This window comes from Oryctolagus cuniculus, chromosome 12 (genome assembly GCF_051225735.1).
Source record: "Oryctolagus cuniculus isolate XC-2025 breed Fujian yellow rabbit chromosome 12, ASM5122573v1, whole genome shotgun sequence".
Lineage (NCBI taxonomy): Eukaryota > Metazoa > Chordata > Mammalia > Lagomorpha > Leporidae > Oryctolagus > Oryctolagus cuniculus.
Window position 1 is genome coordinate 93679681 of NC_142878.1, and position 20909 is coordinate 93700589.

The 20909-nt window shown below is 38.0% G+C and overlaps 1 pseudogene; it reads left to right on the plus strand.

The window, feature by feature from the left end:
- Positions 1–14670: 14670 nt before the first annotated feature.
- LOC149123168 (myotrophin pseudogene) lies at positions 14671–15030 on the plus strand (annotated as a pseudogene).
- The last annotated feature ends 5879 nt before the right edge of the window (positions 15031–20909 follow it).

The following is a 20909-nucleotide window of genomic DNA, read 5'->3' on the forward strand; positions in this document are numbered from 1 at the left end:
GAACCCCATACACACAGCACTGCTTCTCCCTAGTGACCACTCCATCCACACTTCACAGTCAGAGGAGAATTGGGGCTGCTCAGCTCACCACAGATGGCTCTGGGCCCAAGACTTCTCCACTAACAGGGATGGGGCAGGGTTCCTGGGTCCAGGGTGCCAGTCCAGGCCCCACCCTGTAGACCACAAGGAACCCAGGGAGGTGCTGTGCGGGCAGTGAGATGGGGCCCAAGGTTCCAGAGATGACCTCTGGGATCCAGCGTCCTGCCATCAGGTACCCCCAGCTACACCTTCCCCGACTCTGGACGCCTGGCCCCACACACTCACCATTCCCGGGCATCCAGGATGGGCCATGTTGAGTGGAAAAAGTCAGAGAACAGCAGATGCTGTACTAGCTCCGGAGTCTCACAGCGGCAGACTGCTCTTTGGACCTCTCTCCCCCTTGAAATTGGAACACTCTTATGATGTCACAAACCAGTGATTATGTGGCAGTGACACCATGACACCTGATTGGACAGCTTGCATAGCCATCAGCACGCAGGACCCTGAAGACACAACAAATCAGCATCGTTTACATCAGGGATGGGAACTCCAGGCCGTTCCAGATAGGCAGAGAGGTGAGGCCTGGGTTTAGGTGCCAAGGGCCTCCTCTAGGGCTGCACCTTTTCACCAGTGGGATCCTGCCACCTGCTGGGACCCTCCTGCCTCCGCATGGGTCTTCCTGGGAGAATGCTGTCTGGAGGCTGCAGTAACCTGCTTAGGGTGAGTTAGAGAGCATTGGCTATTTATTGGCTTTGATCTTTTTCATTTTCTTCATATTTCTGATTCATTTCTCTATGGGATTTTTCATATTGATTTTAAGAATGCTTACAGATACTGCACAATTCTATCCTTTTTTTCTTTCATCTCTCTTGTAGATATTTGTTTTCTAGTCTGCCCCTTGCCCTTTTATTTTCTGTTTGTTTCTCGCTGGTACTTAGTAATTAGTGGATTTTATGCATTAATTTTTCCAGTAATATTGTTTATCAGTTGTATTGCTTTTTAGATTTTATGAATTACCTATGTATTTTAGTGACATCCTATGTAATTGCGAGTGTGTATACACACAATTTTATTCCTGAGAAATTGAACTTTACATGTTTATGCCATTTTATTTCCCTGATTGCCCTTACAGTAGAAAGTTGAAAAGAAACAGTGGTGGCATCTGGGTGTAGGCTTACTTCCAGGGAAAAGCTTTCAATGATCCTGTTTTAGTTGTGTTGGTTGTTGTAGGTTTCTTTTAATCTTGATCAGATTGAAGAAGTTACTTTCTGTTTGTTTTTACTGATAGTAAGGCTTTTTTCATTAGATGTTGACTTTTATTAAATGTTTTCAACATGTAATATAAACAATCATGTGATTGTCTTTTCGCATTTTTCACCTATTTGGATGGCTGTTTTTGGAATCTTGACAACTCTTGTATTTTTTATCTCTTGGTTGTGATCAATCTATTATGTTTTCCTATATCATTTCATTTATTATGATAATACTTTGCTTAGAATATTTGTATCTGTTTATGAAAGGTATGCTTTTGAAAATTATTTCAAGTCCTGGTACATTTGCATCATCATCGACGTAATGCTGGTTTTTCAAAAGAAATTAAAAAGTATTCTCTGCTTATTTCCACTGTGCACAGATTTGAGAAACAGGTTTCTTTTTTCTTCCTTAGAAGTTGGGAATATACCTGTAAGTATGGTTCTGAAATTTTGATTGTTTAACTTTTTTTCTTGGTTGGTTGTAGCTTTCAAAATGCGATTCAACTTACTTGGTTTATGTAGGAATTTTTCTATTTTATGTTATATTTGTGTTTTGGGAATTTTATTTTCAAAGTATGATAGATTTTGATCTGTTTTGTCAGAATTTTACTCCTAAGGATTTCACACATTTCTCTAAGTAGGTTGGTAAAAGCTATAATTTCTAAAAAAGAATGATTGTTTAAATTCCTGAAATAGGTTATTTGTGTGACTTTTCCTTTTCTTTACTTAATCACTTTTAATAATCTTTTATTAACTTTGCTAACATTCTGTTTTGTTTTGGTTTTGGTTTTTGGTAACATTTCTTAAAAATTGTATTCTTGTTTATTTGCTTGTACTTTTTTACAGCATTTCATTATGCCTGTCATTATCTTTTGTCTTATTTAATTCCATATTCTTTGAGTTTTTTTTCTTTATAATTCTTGACAAGAAAGCTGTAATGATTGCTTTTTGGTGTTTTATTCTAACATAATCATTGAAGGGTATAAATTATCTCTAAGTACTGATTTACTGCATCCTCTTTATTCCCTTCTATGTTTTCAACCCCTTTATGTGCAGGCCCTGTCTGTCTCCCAGTGTCCTCAATATCATATACCTGCAGCCATCACAGGCTACATGTGCTTTCATTTCTGTACCTGGAACTCATGTTCTGATTGGTAAATTAGTGGTTGATCCATTAGAGACCCATTCTTTACAAGTGTATATGCATGTAATCACAGCACAGCAACCACCCCTTCCATGACTGCAAAATGGCCATGGCCCCTCAGGATATATCACATTCTCATAGAGCAATATATCTCCTGATTTCTTTTAGAAAAGCAGTAAAATTCCCAGACATAGCAAGTCTCTTATGTATTGTCAACTGCATGTTTTTGTCCACTTCTAAATCAATTTTTCAAAACAAACAGGACTACTGTGATTGTCTGAATTTTTACTTTATGGGCTTGCCTGTTAATTGCCAGCATGTGTTGATGCAAAAGAGATTCATGTACCTTATTTTTCTATTAATTCACTACACATTTAGAAGTGGCCTGAATTGCAGGACTCTTCAATCATAGAGCGTATTTTAAAAAGGTGGTACAGACAATATATTTTTAAGTAAAAATAGTTTAAGTTTTTTTAATGCTCTGGGGAAAAAAAGACATTATAATTCAATATATCCTAGCCCAGGAGAAAAAGGTTGCTTTAGATCAAATAGTTTGAAAGGTTTCATTAATGGGAAATATTTTAGCTTAAAACATAATAATGAGGTTTAATGTTCAATAAGGAAGCAAGGGAGAGAACATTTAAGATGAGGAAGCAAACAGAAAAATTAAGGATCTTTATGAGGGGAAGAAAAGGTAAGTGTGTAATTAAAGGATGGAAGTTGCTACTTTTTAATTGTTGAATATTATGGTTAGTGACATATTAAGACTGTGATTACAGAGTGGATTGAAAATATATTTTTGCAAAAATTGAGAGAAAAGAGAGCAAGGAAGAAAGGGGCTTGAAAAAGGGGGGGAGGATGGGTGGTAGGGAACCATGCATATCTTTAGAATTTAATATGGAAATACATGAAATCTAATAAAATTAATACAAAATTTTTAATACTTATTTGACTTGTAAGATGGAGAAAAGAAGTGAAACATGGTGAATATAGTAAATAATAATGAATTATATTTTCCAAAAAGATGAGAAAATAGATTTAAGTAGTTCTAACTCAAAATATATGCAAGGTGATATGTATATTAAGTCCCTTTCTTTATCCATTCCAGAGTTCATACATATTTCTAAAACAATATTTACAGTGGTACTGCAAAAATTTTTGTAAAATGAAACATTATTTTGGTTCAGAAAAACTTGAAATTTATATATAGATTTTTATAACATATTTTTAATGAGTTTGTAAAGACTCTCTTATATGCCTGTCTTTCAAGTTTTCATGTACCAAATAAATGTACTTCTAAATTCCATTTTCTTCAAACTTTTTGAAATATCTATTGTACATAATAAATGAATATATAATGTCCATATTTTAATTTTTAATTAAAATGTTTTGTCCAATGAATAAATAATAAAATCAGAAAATTTTGGTAGATCTTAAGCCTGGAGATCTTTTTTGTGGCTGGTGCTTTAAAGAGTTCACTCATCTTGAGGAGACTGGATAGTAGAGGGGTAAGAATTAATGGTAAGATCCAGTTGGAAAACTAATTTTGTTGGAAGTTCCATCACTGACTCAGCTAATCATTTTCTGATGGCATTGTGAATGTTGTCCTCCATTTTTCCTATTTATTTGTTGATTGATTGCTATTACAAGCAACACTGTGAGGAGCACCCTGTGCAGATTTCTTTGTGGTCTATTCCTTTTGTTTCCTTGGAATAAACCCCCAGAAATGAAATTACTTTGTCAAAAGGTATAGTCCTCTCTCTGTGTAACTCTTTCAAATAAATAAATAAATCCTTAAAAATAGTCTTAGATTAGCCCTGTATATAATTCACGTTCACCAATATGCATACAAGCTCAGCTCTAAAATAAACCTTAAAGCCACACTTGCATATTTTCTTACGTTCAAATTTTTCTATGCTTTGAATCTTATTTTAAGAACAAATCTTTTGAAGGCCTAAACTCATTCTATTGTGTGTTTATTATTTATGGTTCTCACCACATTCAGAATTTTCAGATCTCCCTTTGAGCAGTTTTTTAATGCCTTCTCATCCAAGTTAGCTGGAAATGTCACTATAAGCTCCAAACTCAATTTTTCCCATTTATGGTTTCTGGTCTCAAAGATTTTGCTGCTTTTTTTTTTAATAACTTAGGTTTCATCCTAGCATCCAGAATTTTTTATTTTATTTTTATTTGTATTTATTTTCATTTTACCTGAAAGGCAGAAACAGAAGAGAAACAAAAAGATCTCCTATCAGCTGGTACACTCCCCAAATACTCCTAACAGCCAGGGATGAATAAAACCTCAGTCAGGGACTTGAAACTATCTCGGTCTTCAAGTGGGTGGCAAAGATCCAGGTACTTTAGTGATCACCTGCTGCTTCCCAGGGTGCACATTAGCATGGTGTGGGATAGAAAGCAAAGGAGCTGGGACTCAAACCTTGTATTCTAATATGGCATACACGTATAAAAGTGGCATCTTAACTGCCATGCCAATTACCTGCCCAAAATCCTTTAAAAATATATTGAACTGAGGCTGGCACTGTGGAATAGTAGGTAGAGCCACTGCCTACAGTGCTGTCACCCCATATGGGTGCCAGTTCATGTCTTGGCTGCTCCACTTCTGATGCAGGCTCTGCTATGACCTGGGAAAGCATTAGAAGATGGCCCAAGTACTTGGGCCCTTCACCCACATGGGAGACCCAGAAGACACTCCTGGCTCCTGGGTTTGGATTGGTGCAGCTCCAGCCATTGCTGCCAATTGGGGAGTGAACCAGCAGATGGAAGATCTCTCTCTCTCTTTCTCTCTTTCTCTCTTTCTCTCTCCCTCTTCCTCTCTCTCTCCCTTCCTCCCTCCCTCCCTCTCTCTGCCTCTCCTTCTCTCTCTGTGTAACTCTGACTTTCAAGTAAATAAATAAATCCTTAAAAAATATATTGAACTAACTGGTGAGCTTACTCAAGGGAAAATGCATATTTGAATTTACAAACACTGAGTAAAGGAGACTATTGCATGTGCTTTAAGTGATAAATATAGGGGTTCGGTATATGATAGCAAAAAATTCTTACTGCCTGTATGCAGGTGTTTGTCACTGTGTATTTGGGTACCTTTTTGAACAAACAGGAAAAGTATATTTCCAATTATACATTATAGTTTCATTTGAGCCATGTGGCTGAGTGCTGGTAAATAGGATGTGGTCAAAGGTAATCAATTCTGAATTTGATATTTCAAAGATGTAATGCTTTCTTCTTTGTCTTGTAACCAAGGAAGCTATTTGGTAGATAAGCCACAGATGCTTATGCAGTAGAAGCAACTTTGAGGTTGGATCTACTGTCTGGATGGGAACATCAGTTATGGCTGCCCTACAATGCAGTGGGTGAGACATGAGGGAACTTCAGAAAATTCATGGAAAGTGAATTAAAAGTATGAGTTTATTTTAAGGTAGATTTTTTTGCAAAAAAAGACATTTTTGTAATATATGGAAAGTACGTAAGATGAAAAATACATTTTTATGAATTTCAAATTATTATTGAACCAAAATAAAACTATATTTAATTCTGTTTTATGAACCTTTAAAAATGTTTTTATATTTGTTTATTTGAAAGTTAAAGCAACAAAGAGAGCTACCTTCCATCCTCTGGATCATACCCCAGATGCTTGCAACAGCCAGGGCTAGGCTATTCTGAATTCAAGACTAAGAAACTCCATCTGGGTCTCCCATGTGGGTGGCAGTAATCCAACCACTTAGGACATCATCTTCTGCCTCCCAGTAGAATTAGTATGAAGATGCTCAAGAAGCAGAGGTAGGACTTGATCCCAAGCACTCTGCTGTGACATCTCAAATGGTGTTTCAACCTGTTGCACCCTAAACCAGCTATTCTTTGAATGATTTGAAGTACTCGCATACTTTTATTTTACCAAGTCTCTGATATTCCAGATGTGACTTACTACCTCCACAGTGTCTACTTTCTTCTGTCCAGCAAAGAATATCATGAAAAGAGGATTATGAAAAAAAAATATTAGCAAAGACAAAACAAATCTTCAAACATGAAGATTAATAAGGATTTCACAGGATTGAAATTTGAGATGGTTTTTCTAGCAGGGGCAAATATTTGGTAAAATGCTTAATTAGTAGCTAGACATTGTGTGAGAGCAGATGATTCCATGAAATAATTGTAAGACAATAGTGTTCAGCAATGTGATGATTTCTAAGATGGGAAAATTTGTTTTCAAGCCTCAATCATGAAGCAGCCAATTTACTGAGACTTTGACAATGAAAATTGAGTAAGACGTTTTAAGAAAATAGTATGCTAACATTTAAAGACCACATTGAAGGAAAGGATTTTTTTACTATTATTTTCCCACTGTTCCAAGGACATTTCCTTTAATTTGAGATGAAGAATCATGAACAGGAGAGAAGTAATAAAAATGTGGTTCATATCTGTCATGAAAATTACTTCTAACAAGGTACTGTTTGGAATCAAAGTGACAAAAGGCCCACTGAGTTTTTGAAGATTTTGTTTAATAAACCATGGGCCTTAATTTACTTGTCATTACCAAAAACCTTGATGAGGCTTGGGTCATGGCAGAATTTGTGTAAGGTGGTATCAAGATCACTATTTCAAAGTGGTTTTGCTATATCAGGAACTATCTCCTCAAAAGATGGAGGTATAAGCATTTTACCAAATATTTGCCCCTGCAAGAAAAACCATCTCAAAAGGACTAAATAACTACAGTGCCTATACGTATAACCACAAAAATATTTTTTAAAAAGTGAGAAATAGTCCAGGACCAAAATCTCTAACAAAAGTGAAGTCTTCATCCAGCCATTAGGAGAAAAGCTGAAAGGGAGAATGTAGTAAAGAGTTGCAGGTTTTCTGGAAGGTATAATGATGCTGATGGGGCCTAGGAAGTAACTCACGAAAGTTACCAGTTCATGCACTTATTTCAGAGCAGAGAAATACAATGAAGAAGATCCACTGGGAAGAGAATCCAGTATGAATGCGAGCAAAACTAAAAGCAAAGTAAAGAAAGTTCAAATATATGATGAAAAGAATAAGAGAATGGAAGCTTCCAGAAAAGAGAGAAGCCATGCTTTAGTACAATTTGTAAACAAAATGAAAAAACCTTAGAATCATGATGCTAGAAGATTCTCCCTTGTCTGTCCACTAACAACCTGCATAGAAGCCTCCCCACAAAAGAGCATAAAAGCCATTGTCCTCCAACATGAACGTGGAACAGACACAGTAGAAACTCTTATTACTTGCCTCTTATTATTATACTTACCTCTTATTATACTTGCCTCTGATTACTAAGCATTTTCTCAAGAAAATAGCTCTTATACAATTTTGTTAGGTAGCTAAATTACTGCTGCCTTTTCTGTATGGAAAGTTAGCATTATTTATCATAGTTCTTAAAGTGTCCCTACTCTGGGACCCCATAATTAATCTCAAGCCTAGAGTGCAGGAAGGGGAGTCGATGTGAAACAGACACCAGCGGGGAGAGGAGGGACACCCAGGGCTCCGAGTCCACACATCGGTGCTGGAAGCAGAGGTGAGCTCAGCAACCGGAGACATTGGCGGGGAAACAGCAGACAGAATTTTAGAGGGAAGCAGGCTTTGAAACAGGAAAGTTCAACAGACTACAGGAGAGAAGGGAAAAAAAAAGGTGGGGCGTACTGGTACAGACAAGGTCCTCTCTCCACCAACCTTGCAAAAGGGAGCAAGAGACAAAGAGCTGGGATATACAAGAGGCAAGTTTATAGCAATAGGGGCCTATACCAAGAAATTGGAAAGACACCAAATAAATGAGCTTTCAGCACATCTCAAGGACCTAGAAAAACTGCAGCAAACCAGACCGAAATCTAGTAGGAGAAGAGAAATAATTAAAATCAGAGAAGAAATCAACAGGATTGAATCCAAAAAAAATTACAAAAAATCAGCCAAGCGAAGAGCTGGTTTTTTGAAAAAATAAACAAAATTGACACCCCATTGGCCAAACTAACTAAAAAAAGAGAAGAAAAGACCCAAATCAATAAAATGAGATGAAAAAGGAAACGTAACAACAGACACCACAGAAATAAAAAGAATCATCAGAAATTACTACAAGGACTTGTATGCCAGCAAACAAGAAAATCTATCAGAAATGGATAGATTCCTGGACACATGCAACCTACCTAAATTGAACCATGAAGACATAGAAAACCTAAATAGACCCATAACTGAGACAGAAATTGAAACGGTAATAAAGGCCCTCCCAACAAAGAAAAGCCCAGGACCAGATGGATTCACTGCTGAATTCTACCAGACATTTAAAGAAGAACTAACTCCAAATCTTCTCAAACTATTCAGAGCAGGTAAAAAAGAGGGAATCCTCCCAAATTCTTTCTATGAAGCCAGCATCACCTTAATTCCTAAGCCAGAAAAAGATGCAGCACTGAAAGAGTATTACAGACCAATATCCCTGATGAACATAGATGCAAAAATCCTCAATAAAATTCTTGCCAATAGAATGCAACAACACATCAGGAAAATCATCCACGTAGACCATATGGGATTTATCCTTGGTATGCAGGGATGGTTAAATATTCGCAAATCAATCAATGTGATTCACCACATTAACAGACTGCAGAAGAAAAACTATATGATTATCCCAATTGATGCAGAGAAAGCATTCAATAAAATGCAACACCCTTTAAGGAAGAAAACTCTAAGCAAACTGGGTTTGGAAGGAACATTCCTCAATATAATCAAAGCAATTTATGAAAAACCCACGGCCAGCATGCTATTGAATGGGGAAAAGTTGGAAGCATTTCCACTGAGATCTGGTACCAGACAGGAATGCCCACTCTCGCCACTGCTATTCAACATAGTTCTGGAAGTTTTAGCCAGAGCTATTAGGCAAGAAAAAGAAATTAAAGGAATACAAATTGAGAAGGAAGAAGTCAAACTATCCCTCTTTGCAGACGATATGATTCTTTACTTAGAGGATCCAAAGAACTCTACTAAGAGACTATTAGAACTCATAGAGGAGTTTGGCAAAGTGGCAGGATATAAAATCAATGCACAAAAATAAACAGCCTTTGTATACACAAGCAATGCCACGGCTGAGAAAGAACTGCTAAGATCAATCCCATTCACAATAGCTACAAAAACAAATACCTTGGAATAAACTTAACCTGGGACGTTAAGGATCTCTATGATGAAAATTACAAAATCTTAAAGAAAGAAATAGAAGAGGATACCAAGAAATGGAAAAATCTTCCATGCTCATGGATTGGAAGAATCAACATGATCAAAATGTCCATTCTCCCAAAAGCAATTTATAGATTTAATGCAATCCCAATCAAGATACCAAAGACATTCTTCTCAGATCTAGAAAAAATGATGCTGAAATTCATATGGAGGCACAAGAGACCTCGAATAGCTAAAGCAATCTTCTACAACAAAAACAAAGCTGGAGGCATCACAATACCAGATTTCAGGACATACTACAGGGCAGTTGTAATCAAAACAGCATGGTACTGGTACAGAAACAGATGGATAGACCAATGACACAGAATTGAAACACCAGAAATCAACCCAAACATCTACAGCCACCTTATATTTGATCAAGGATCTAAAACCAATTCCTGGAGCAAGGACAGTCTATTCAATAAATGGTGCTGGGAAAACTGGATTTCCACGTGAAGAAGCATGAAGCAAGACCTCTACTTTACACCTTACACAAAAATCCACTCAACATGGATGAAAGATCTAAATTTACAACCTGACACCATCAAGTTACTAGAGAACATTGGAGAAACCCTTCAAGATATTGGCACAGAAAAGAATTTCTGGAAAAGACCCGGGAGGCACAGGCAGTCAAAGCCAAAATCAACTATTGGGATTGCATCAAATTGAGAAGTTTCTGTACTGCAAAAGAAACAGTCAGGAGAGTGAAGAGACAACCGACAGAATGGGAAAAAATATTTGCAAACTATGCAACAGATAAAGGGTTAATAACCAGAATCTACAAAGAGATCAGGAAACTCCACAAAAACAAAACAAGCAACCCACTTAAGAGATGGGCCAAAGACCTCAATAGACATTTTTCAAAAGAGGAAATCCAAATGGCCAACAGGCACATGAAAAAATGTTCAAGGTCATTAGCAATCAGGGAAATGCAAATCAAAACCACAATGAGGTTTCACCTCACCCCGGTTAGAATGGCTCACATACAGAAATCTACCAACAACAGATGCTGGCGAGGGTGTGGTGAAAAAGGGACATTAACCCACTGTTAGTGGGAATGCAAACAGGTCAAACCACTGTGGAAGTCAGTCTGGAGATTCCTCAGAAACCTGAATATAACCCTACCATACAACCCAGCCACCCCACTCCTTGGAATTTACCCAAAGGAATTTAAATTGGCAAACAAAAAAGCGGTCTGCACCCTAATGTTTATTGCATCACAATTCACAATAGCCAAGACCTGGAACCAACCTAAATGCCCATCAACGGGAGAATGGATAAAGAAATTATGGGATATGTACTCTTTAGAATACTATACTGCAGTAAGATACAACAAAATCCAGTCATTTTCAACAACATGGAGGAATCTGGAACACATCATGCTGAGTGAAATTAGCCAGTCCCAAAGGGACAAATATCATATGTTCTCCCTGATTGGTGACAACTGACTGAACACCAAAAAGGAAACCTGTTGAAGTGAAATGGACATTATGAGAAACGGTGACTTGGTCAGCATAGCCCTGACTGTTAATGAACAACTTAATTCATTATCCCTCTTAGTAGTTTTTTTTGTCTGTTCTACTTAATATGACTGGTTTAATTCTGTAATTAATACACAGTTATTATTCAGTGTTGAAAATTAACTGAAATGTGATCCCTGTTAAACATAAGAGTGGGAATAAGAGAGGGAAGAGATGTACAATTTGGGACATGCTCAAAGCTGACTTGCCCCAAATGGTAGAGTTAGAAACATACCAGGGGATTCCAATTCAATCCCATCAAGGTGGCATGTACCAATGCCATCTCACTAGTCCAAGTGATCAATTTCAGTTCACAATTGATCATAATGAAAGGACTAAGAGTCAAAGGGAGCACATAAACAAGTCTAGTACCTGCTAATACTAACCGATAGAATAAATAAAGGGGAGAGTGATCCAACATGGGAAGCGAGATACTCAGCAGACTCATAGAATGGTGGATGTCCTAAACAGCACTCTGGCCTCAGAATCAGCCCTAAAGGCATTACGATCTGGCTGAAAAGCCCATGAGAGTATTTCAGGCATGGAATGCCAAGACACTCTGGCAAAACAAAGACCTAAATGAAAGATCTCTGTGAGTGAGATCCCAGTGGAAAGAACAGGTCTTCAAAGAAGCAGGTACCTTTCTCTGAAGGTCGGAGAGAACCTCCACTTTGACTATGACCTTGTCTAAACAAGATAAGAGTCAGAGAACTCAAGGGGCTTCCATAGCCTTAGAAACTCATGACTGGAGCATGGGGAGATTACTGATGCCATAGGCAGGAGTGTCAATTTGTAAAGTCAACAACAGGAGTCACTGTGCACTTACTCCTCATGTAGGATCTCTGTCCTTAATGTGCTGTACATTGAGACTTAACGCTATAACGAGTACTCAAACAGTATATTTCACTTTGTGTTTCTATGGGGGTGCAAACTGTTGAAATCTTTACTTAATGTATACTAAACTGATGTTCTGTAAAAAAGAAGAAGAAGAAGAAATTATCCTTTCCCAACTTGACTCTCACTGGGATTAAACATGACAATAGGTCTGATCTGATTTCATCATCATTTAAAAAAATCATCTATTATTTTTCACTTTATGTTTCTGTGTGGGAGCAAACTGTTGAAATCTTTACTTAATGTATGCTAAACTGATCTTCTGTATATAAAGAGAATCGAAAATGAATTTTGATGTGAATGGAAGGGGAGAGGGAGTGGGAAAGGGGAGGGTTGCGGGTGGGAGGGACGTTTGGGGGGGTAGCCATTGTAATCCATAAGTCGTACTTTGGAAATTTATATTCATTAAATAAAAGTTAAAAAAAATCTCAAGCCTAGTATTTCAATTTATACAAAGCAGTCTAAACTTAAAAATCAGACATATGCATAATGACTTACATGAAGACTGTTTACTATAATTATTCATCATACAAAATTGTTAAAACTTAAGTGGTCAAAAGGAGAGGTTAATATTTTCAGCCAATTAAAATTACAACCTTTAAAAAGAATAGTTAACAACATGAAGGGAAAAATCTCATTACACACTGTTGAGTAGGAAAAGTAGACAGCAAAGTAGCATAGTTTTGTTTGTAAAAGTATACATGTGTGTAAATGTTAAGTGACTGAATATAGAAGGTGATTTTATCTCTTCCCATAGCCTATATTAAATTTCCAAATGTTCTGTGATGTACATATAATGCATACATGTAAACAGAGACACATCACATTTTTAGAATGAAGTTTGAAATATTTATATACTTTAAAGGCAGTTATAGAGACAGGGAGATAAAGATCTTCCATCTGATGGTCCACTTTCCAAATGGTCATGATGGCCAGGACTTGGCCATGCTGAAGCCAGGAGCCAAGAACTCTACCCAGGTCTCCTACATGGGTGGTAGGAGTCCAAATACTTTGCCCTCCTGCTGCTTTGCTAGGGTGTTTTAAGAGGGAGCTGGATCAGAAGTAGAGCAGCCAGGACTTGAACCAATGCTCAAAGCTAGTGGCTTAACCCATTGCACCACAATGCTGGCCTCCAGAAATATTTTTAAAACAGGATTCTGGAAAGAAGTTTACAGAAAAGCAAAGGGAGATGGCTAAGATAATTCTTGTGGACAAGGATTGGAGTTGGAGACAACAATAAGAACAGTTAGCTTAAGGTTGATAAATAAAGTATAGGAATATTTATAAATACGTATATACACAGAGTCATATGCATACATTTCCTTGCTCTGGCAGCTGATAGGGCTTGGAAGTAACAACAGCCCAGGAGCATTGAATATACACAGTGTCCTGATCTTGATTTCTAAAGAAATTCTCAAATTAAAGGATCCAGGGCTCTTTGGAAAAATGGCTGAGTCTCAGTCTTAGGCAAGGAGATATACAAATATGAGCCTGGGTCATCTTCCAGTGCCAGAGAATAAGATATGTCCCTATTGACTAAATGATCCCATGATGAGGGGGCATGACAATGGAACCAGATGAAAAATTTCCAGTGGCCAAAACAGGAATAATTTAAGGAATAATATAAACAAATTAGTATAGGAACTTGAAAATTTTGTGGTAAATTGAATTAAGATATATTTGTTTTGGTTCAATATTTTGAAATCTATATATAGGTTTCTTTTTTCATAATGTATATTTTCTGTGAAATCTTTGAAGGCCCCTACTATTGGATAATATTCAAAGTATAAGGTAAATATTCCTGAATCAACAGTGACATGAATGATTGATTGAATACATAAATAAATGAGGAGACAATTTTTCCAGGCAAAGAATCCCAAATAAATTCCACCCTCAAGGATATGTGTCTAACTCTCTACTCCTTAAGCATGGTCTATACATAGTGACCTACTTCAAAAGAGTAGAGTATGGAAAAGGGCTTGAGGTAGGCACAGAGTAGCTTCACATTAGTGAAACCTGAAAAATACTACTTACCACCAGGTGTCCAGACCAACATCAGCAGTGATTTCATGTTGACAGTGACTTATTCTTGTGCTGCAATAAAAATCATGGCTCTACTCTCAAAAACCCAGAAACCCAGTCTAGCCATGAAGGAAAAAAAATCACATGAATCTCCAGTTAAGAATAGTCTATGAAGATCCAAGGAAACCATTGGGAAAGTCACACAAATCTAAATTTTGGGTCCAGACTTACAGAATACTCAAAACTTTTTAGGGAGAAAAGACAAATCTAAGTTTCCCAGATGTACCCCAAATGGAAATAAGCATACAATATTTTAAAATTTCTTTTGGGACTCCAGCTTCTCTCAGCCAGTCAGAACCTGCCCTGCTGGGCCTGGTGCCTACAAAAGTTCATTCTCCTGCCCCAACGGTCATTGTGACCAACTGCCTCGCCTGTCTGGCAGCATAACCCACCTCTCTTCTCCTCTCTGGCTTCCTTCAACCCCGTCTCACTCCCACCTGGAAGTATTGGCTTCCTGCTGCCACCGCCTCCTTGTCTTCTGCCCAACCAAGTGGCCCACCCTACTGCAGCAATGTGTGACAAAGAGTTCACGTGGGCCCTGAAAAACAGAGACTTGGGTGATGTGAAAGAGTATGTGGCCAAGGGAAAAGATGTCAACAGGACACTAGAAGGTTGAAGGAAGCCTCTTCATAATCCAGCATATTGTGGGCAGCTTGAAGTCCTGGAATTTTTGCTGCTGAAAGGAGCATATATCAATGTCCAGATAAACACCATATTGCCCCTCTTCTGTCTGCTGTCTATGGAGGTCATATTTCCTGTGTGAAATTACTTCTGTCAAAGGGTACAGATAAGACTGTGAAAGGTCCAGTTGGACTGACTGCCCTTGAAGCCACTGACAACCAGGCAATCAAAGCTCTTCTCCAATGATGGATAGATGGACTGATAATTCAGATGAATGACTCTCCTGTGGCCTCACACTGCTGCCTATCACTCTCTATCTGCCAGCTTGTTCAGCTAAATACTTCATGAGGGGTGAGGGGCAAGATAAATGCATAACAAGGAAAAAGTAAAAGGAAACATGTTTTGGAGGAGAGGGAAGAAAGCATGATCAGGCTTTTCTAGGATTCCTGATCAAGTCAGCCTCTTTTCCATTTCTAATGAACTACACAGTTTACAACCCCAAAGAGAGCAAAGATAAAATATACCAGGAACATTTGACCTTTTCAGCTCCCCAGCTAGTTTGTTTTTATTAGTTTTAATTAGTTTGTGTTGGAAGTCTGATTGTACAAAGGCCAACTCCACATGTTTGGTAGCCCTAGCTGTAAGCAGTGGTGGCTGCTGTGATGTAAACTTAGGGTGCTGAGATAAGCAATTAGCTATAGCTTTCTGCCTTAAGAATGCACTCTCCTGGGGACTCCCTCGCACTGTTAAGAGCACTGCCTGTGGTTCGTGACCACATCTTTCCTCAACGATCTCCTGCTTTATGTGAAAGCTCAGTTAAGGTGAGGTGGACAAACTCCTAAATTGCTGAGTGACTGAACTTTGGATTTTCTTTCCCCTTTCACATGAATTTCATGTCTCTTTCAATAAAACTGACTAGTTTTATTTATAAAATCCTAAATTTATAAAATCCTAAAGGAGAACTCATTCTAGTATGCATATTTTTTCTCCTCTAGATTCAGACATTTATATAACATTGAAACACTTTCAAACTCATGCTAGTAGTTAAAGGGGATTTAAAAATAGAATCCTAGCCATATGCGTGTTAATATCATATAAAGAGAGCAGTTGTGTTAGTACCTTATGGATTTTCTTTATTTTATATTTGAATGGATTGACCTCAGTTATTTTGGAGAATCAAGGAACATTGTTTGGAATGCCTGTCTCAGACCTATCTTGGATGCTGATTATTTAGTGTGCCAAAGCTATCACTGGGGTAAGATTTACTGTTTGGACAAATTTAACCTCATCCCTTCAAAAATGTGGTTGTTACCAGGTTCCGCTGAGTTGGTGATAGGTTTCTGCTGAACATATGCCAACCTACCTACATATATTTATTGGCTTTTTTATAAATCATACATTGCATAAAATGAGACAACTTCAAAATATATTGTGTTCTTAGAGTGCAGTGCCCTAAAATGATATTCTTATGACCTTCCTGGAGAAAATTTATACATATCTCCAGATATTTATTTCATAGGCGTACCCTTATATTTATTATCTTGAATTTAAAATATTAAGATTCCTTTGCCATGTAAACTTATTGAGAATACTGTAGTTTTTCCTTAAGGCCAACTCATGCAATATACCTCAAATTTTTAAAGAAGGGGGAAGGAGGATACATTTAGGGACTTACATTTAGATTGTTGATAATAAAGAATTAATGATTTTTAAAGCAATGTAGCATTCATTCTACAGTAGGGTTAAACCATGAACAAAAATGTTCAGTTTGGCTAATAACAAGTTCTGCTGATCAGTTACTAATTGGTTGGCATGTGTGGGTGTGGGTGTGGGTGTGGGTAAGTATGTGTGGGTTTTCTCCCATGAATCCTTTTTTAATCCTGTGGCTTTTTCACTTAAACTAGCCTAACCCTGTAATTTTCTTACATCCAAGAATACAATCACAAAAGGGTGGTTTAAATACTTTGATATATATAGCTAGTTCTGATAACTTAATGCAGCCTATTAGAGTTGGACATCCTCATTGAACCTGGAGGGCATTCTATCAGTCTACAACTATCAACATAGTACACCACGGTATCTTTGTTCCACCTCTTGGCATAATGCTATTCAAAAGGCTTGAGTTTTGCCCATTACTTTCCAAGTGTTTTCTTGTGTTTGGCTATTGTAAATAGTGTGTTGTCCTATCATTCCTAAACTTGGTCTGCTTTCTATGTAATTATGGTAGAGAAACCATTGGCATTCTTCATACATTTTGTCCTGATCTGATGTTCTTGTAATGCAGAAGAGGCTATCTTGCCCTCCCTCTTCTATTTCAGCCATTTTGTAAACCCCATAATTATGCAGCAATTGCCTGAGGAAATAATGTATAAAGATAGAATAGTATAGACTGACCAAGGTTGTTTACAATTTTTATGTAGGTTATTTATAATATATTTCTAAACCACTTGGCAGAGAAATTCACAACACTTAATGTTCATATTTTGAGTAAAGGAAGCTAAAGCTGTCTGCTTTTTGGTACTACATGCAGTAGCAAAAGGTTAAGTTTTGTTCTCCACTAAAATATTGTTCAACATCTCAGAAAAGATCTTGCATGTTCTGTAGTTTTGTTTTAAATCAGTCATTTCATATGCACTATCTCAAGTAAAAACGTGATTTACCCTGTTTACTGTAGTGTACTAACAAGGTTCCTCTTGCAATTATAGTTCATTGACAACACCTGAGTATCCCAAGTAATTGCTAACCTTTCTGAACCCTTTTGGGCATAAAAATAAATAATAGGTAGATGCAGCAGGTGAAAGCTGCAAACAAGTAAGCCCTTCATTCATTGATTATTTTTCCCCACAGATAATGGATTTTTAAATCCATTTTTTAAAAATCTATTTTTTAGAATCCATTTTTTAAAAATCTATTTGATTTTTTTCCCTAACACTTCAACTGAGCTACTGTTTTCTTCCATGCAATATCGTATACTCAATTTGTGTATAGTAGAAGCTGGAAAGAGTGCCCTCATAAATAAATAAACAATTACAGTGTTTTGCATGCAAAATTTAAAAAAATTTAAATTTTCCTTATTCTATTTTGTAAATGGGGAAACAATCATCTTTCTAAGCAGTAATGGAGGAAGACTAGTGCTTTGTGCATTTTGATTTATTTGAGTTCATTTTTTCATAACATCATACTTTTGACACAATTGGGTCTTTCATGAGTATCCTAGTTCCTGTGCATCTGAATGCTAAATAATACTGTGTTAAAGTTTTGTGTTGCAAGAAAAAATGGAATAAATTTGAATTGTGCTACAAAAAAATAAAATAAAATTTGTTTTGGAAAATCAGTATTACATAGATAATGATATAGGTTTACTACAACTTGAAATAAAAAGTTTCTTAAAAGTATCCCTTTCATAAACTTAGCTAAAAGTATCCTAAACAAAATATTAATAAATAAAACCACATATAAAACATAAAAAATCAGTAGCAAGCAATATATAATAAAAAATGCAAGAGTGGTTAAGATTCCTTACAAGTCACCCAGGCAGGTAAAAAAACTACAAGAAGAAAATCCATGCTTTCTTTGGTTACATGTTTAAAAGCATTTAATAAAGTTCAGCATGCAATTTAAAAAAAAAACTGAGAAAAGACCAACAAACAAAACACAACAACAATGTAGTGAGTTTTGTAATCTAGTCAATAGAGAAAGGAACCTACAACAAACACAGCTAATACAGAGTCATTTAAATCTTTTTCCTTGAGAGTAAACCTAGACATCAGCCAGCCCAGCAATGGGAGAGGGTGCCATGATTGGTTGGCGCTGGAGTGGTGGGCCATGGAGGGCCCTGGCGAGTCTGGGTTTCAATCCAGGGCTGGACTTTTTCCTTCCATGTTTCAAGGCCATGAGGGGCTGCAAAGGGTGGGGAGTTGGCTTGGGGGAAACCTCAACTTGGTTCTAAGAGCTGTGAGTTTGGAGAAGGGGTGACTAGAAGTGATCTTGGGCTGACCAGAAGCAAGGCCTGGTGGGGAAAGAGTGGGTCCCCTGAGGGAGGATATTTTCCAGAAGAAGGGGGTGAGGGAAAAGGTGGAAGATGACATAGGAGCATCGGGCTTGCTGTGGGTGGCTGCTGATGGTCTGAGAGGAAAGCGACAAGCGGCTGCTGGGAGCTCGGGGGTAGCCCATGGGGAGGGAACATGGGAGTTTGGTGTGGGATAGTTGAGTAGGGAGGCTTCAGGCTCCAGAGAGCTGGCCAGGGGGTATCCTTGGCAGTCAGGGCATCCAAGAGGGAGGAGCCAAGGGTATGGGCAATTTGTTGTGCAAGTTGGGCTCGAGGTGGGCTCTGCACTGGGAGCTCTCGGTTTGGAGTTTCCTCGCTGTCTTGGCACATTGAGTAGAACCACGCTCCATGCCTTTGTACAAGAAATGGTGTCTCCTGAGGTGCAGAGGGAGCCAGAATGCCCTGGGCTCTGAAGCTGCCTCTGGCCAATGAGGTGATGGAATCCAGACTGGTGCAGGACTTCGATGCTAGCCTGTCCGGGATGGGCCAGGAACTGGGTGCTGGAGCCTATAGCATGGGTGATGTCCTTGCATTGCCCATTTTTAAGCAAAAAGAGTAAGTTTGCCTCCTGATAATGAGAATAAAATCCTACCTTTCCAGTATGTGCTTTGTGCTGCCACCTCACCTGCAGTGAAAGTCCATGATGAAACCCTGACATATATCAGTCAAGGACAGTCTTATAAAATTCGAATGGTAGACAATAGAAATATTGGCGAACTTCCAGAAATTAATGGCAAATTGGTTAAGAGTAAATTCCGCATAGTGGTCCATGACAGAAGGCTACAGTACATTGAACATCAGCAGCTGGAGGGCTGAAGGTGGAACCGACCTGGAGACATATTTCTTGACATAGATATTCCAATGTCTGTAGGTATAATCAAGCTTGAGCTAATCCAGACCAGCTAAATACAGTAGAGTTCCTGTGGGACCCTGCAAAGAGGACATCCATTGTACATGCTCAAGGCTAACTAAACTGTCCAATCAGGAGCGGTGGCATAAATGCTACATAATCACTCAGGATCTTGATGCCATAATCGCTGTTCAGTTCTGTGGCAGAGGTATGAGGAGGGGGCTATACTGCTGGGAGGTTCGTCCCCTGTTCTCCGAGGGTCTTTCCCTACAGGATTCCACACCCCTCAGGAGCCGTGAGAAGGTAAGTGTAGGGCGGGCGTGCAGAGATGAGGAAGGTGGTGAGGGTTCTGGAGTCTGTGGCCCCATATCCTTTCTTGTTCTCTGTCTTCTACGTCCGATATTCTCTCTTCTGCTTCACCCATTCTGTTTGTAAGCCTCTCTAATGTGTTTGTCATTTGATCTATTGAGTTCTTCATTTCATTATGATTTCTCATCACTATCACAGTTTCATGTTCTACTAGTTGTTTCATTTCATTTTGATTCCTCCTTAATATTTCATTTTCATGAGAAAGATTTTCTATCTTGTCCATTAAGGATTTCTGTAGTTCAAGAATTTATTTTTGAGAACTTCTAATGTTCTTATCAATTTTTTTTTGAGATCCACTTCTTGCATTTCTTCTATCTCATCATCTTCATAATCTTGAATTGGGGTGTCTTTTTCATTTGGGGGCGTCATAGTGTCTTCCTTGTTCTTATTACCTCGGTTTTTGCATTTGTTGTTTGGCATATTGGACATATTCTTTTGTTTCTACACTGTGGTGTTTTTCCTTGTTAAAGTATGACTCTAGATTAAGTGGACTGTTTTTGATGGAGCCTTAGAGGCTTGAGATGGTTGTGGCCTGAGAGCTCTGTTTGGTTCCTCAGGGTTAAGGGTGTGCCAAAGGTGACACTCCCAGGTTAGGCGTGGTAAATCTCTCTCTCTCTTTCTTTTTTGATTCAAAAGGGAAGTAATTCTTCACAGCTGAATGGAATTGGAGGTAGCTATCAGTCAAATGATATACTCACAGGAGCCAGAGATCAGAAGCTCTTTCCAAGGACCACACAGGGAAACTGTCTTGCCCTCAGTGTGGGCTGAAATTCTCCTGTAGTCTCCCAATGGGTTGCCAAGGTTACCAAATTGTAGCATCTTGGGAGAGTACTCATGTGAATTCTGTGAGTTCTTGTGGGGA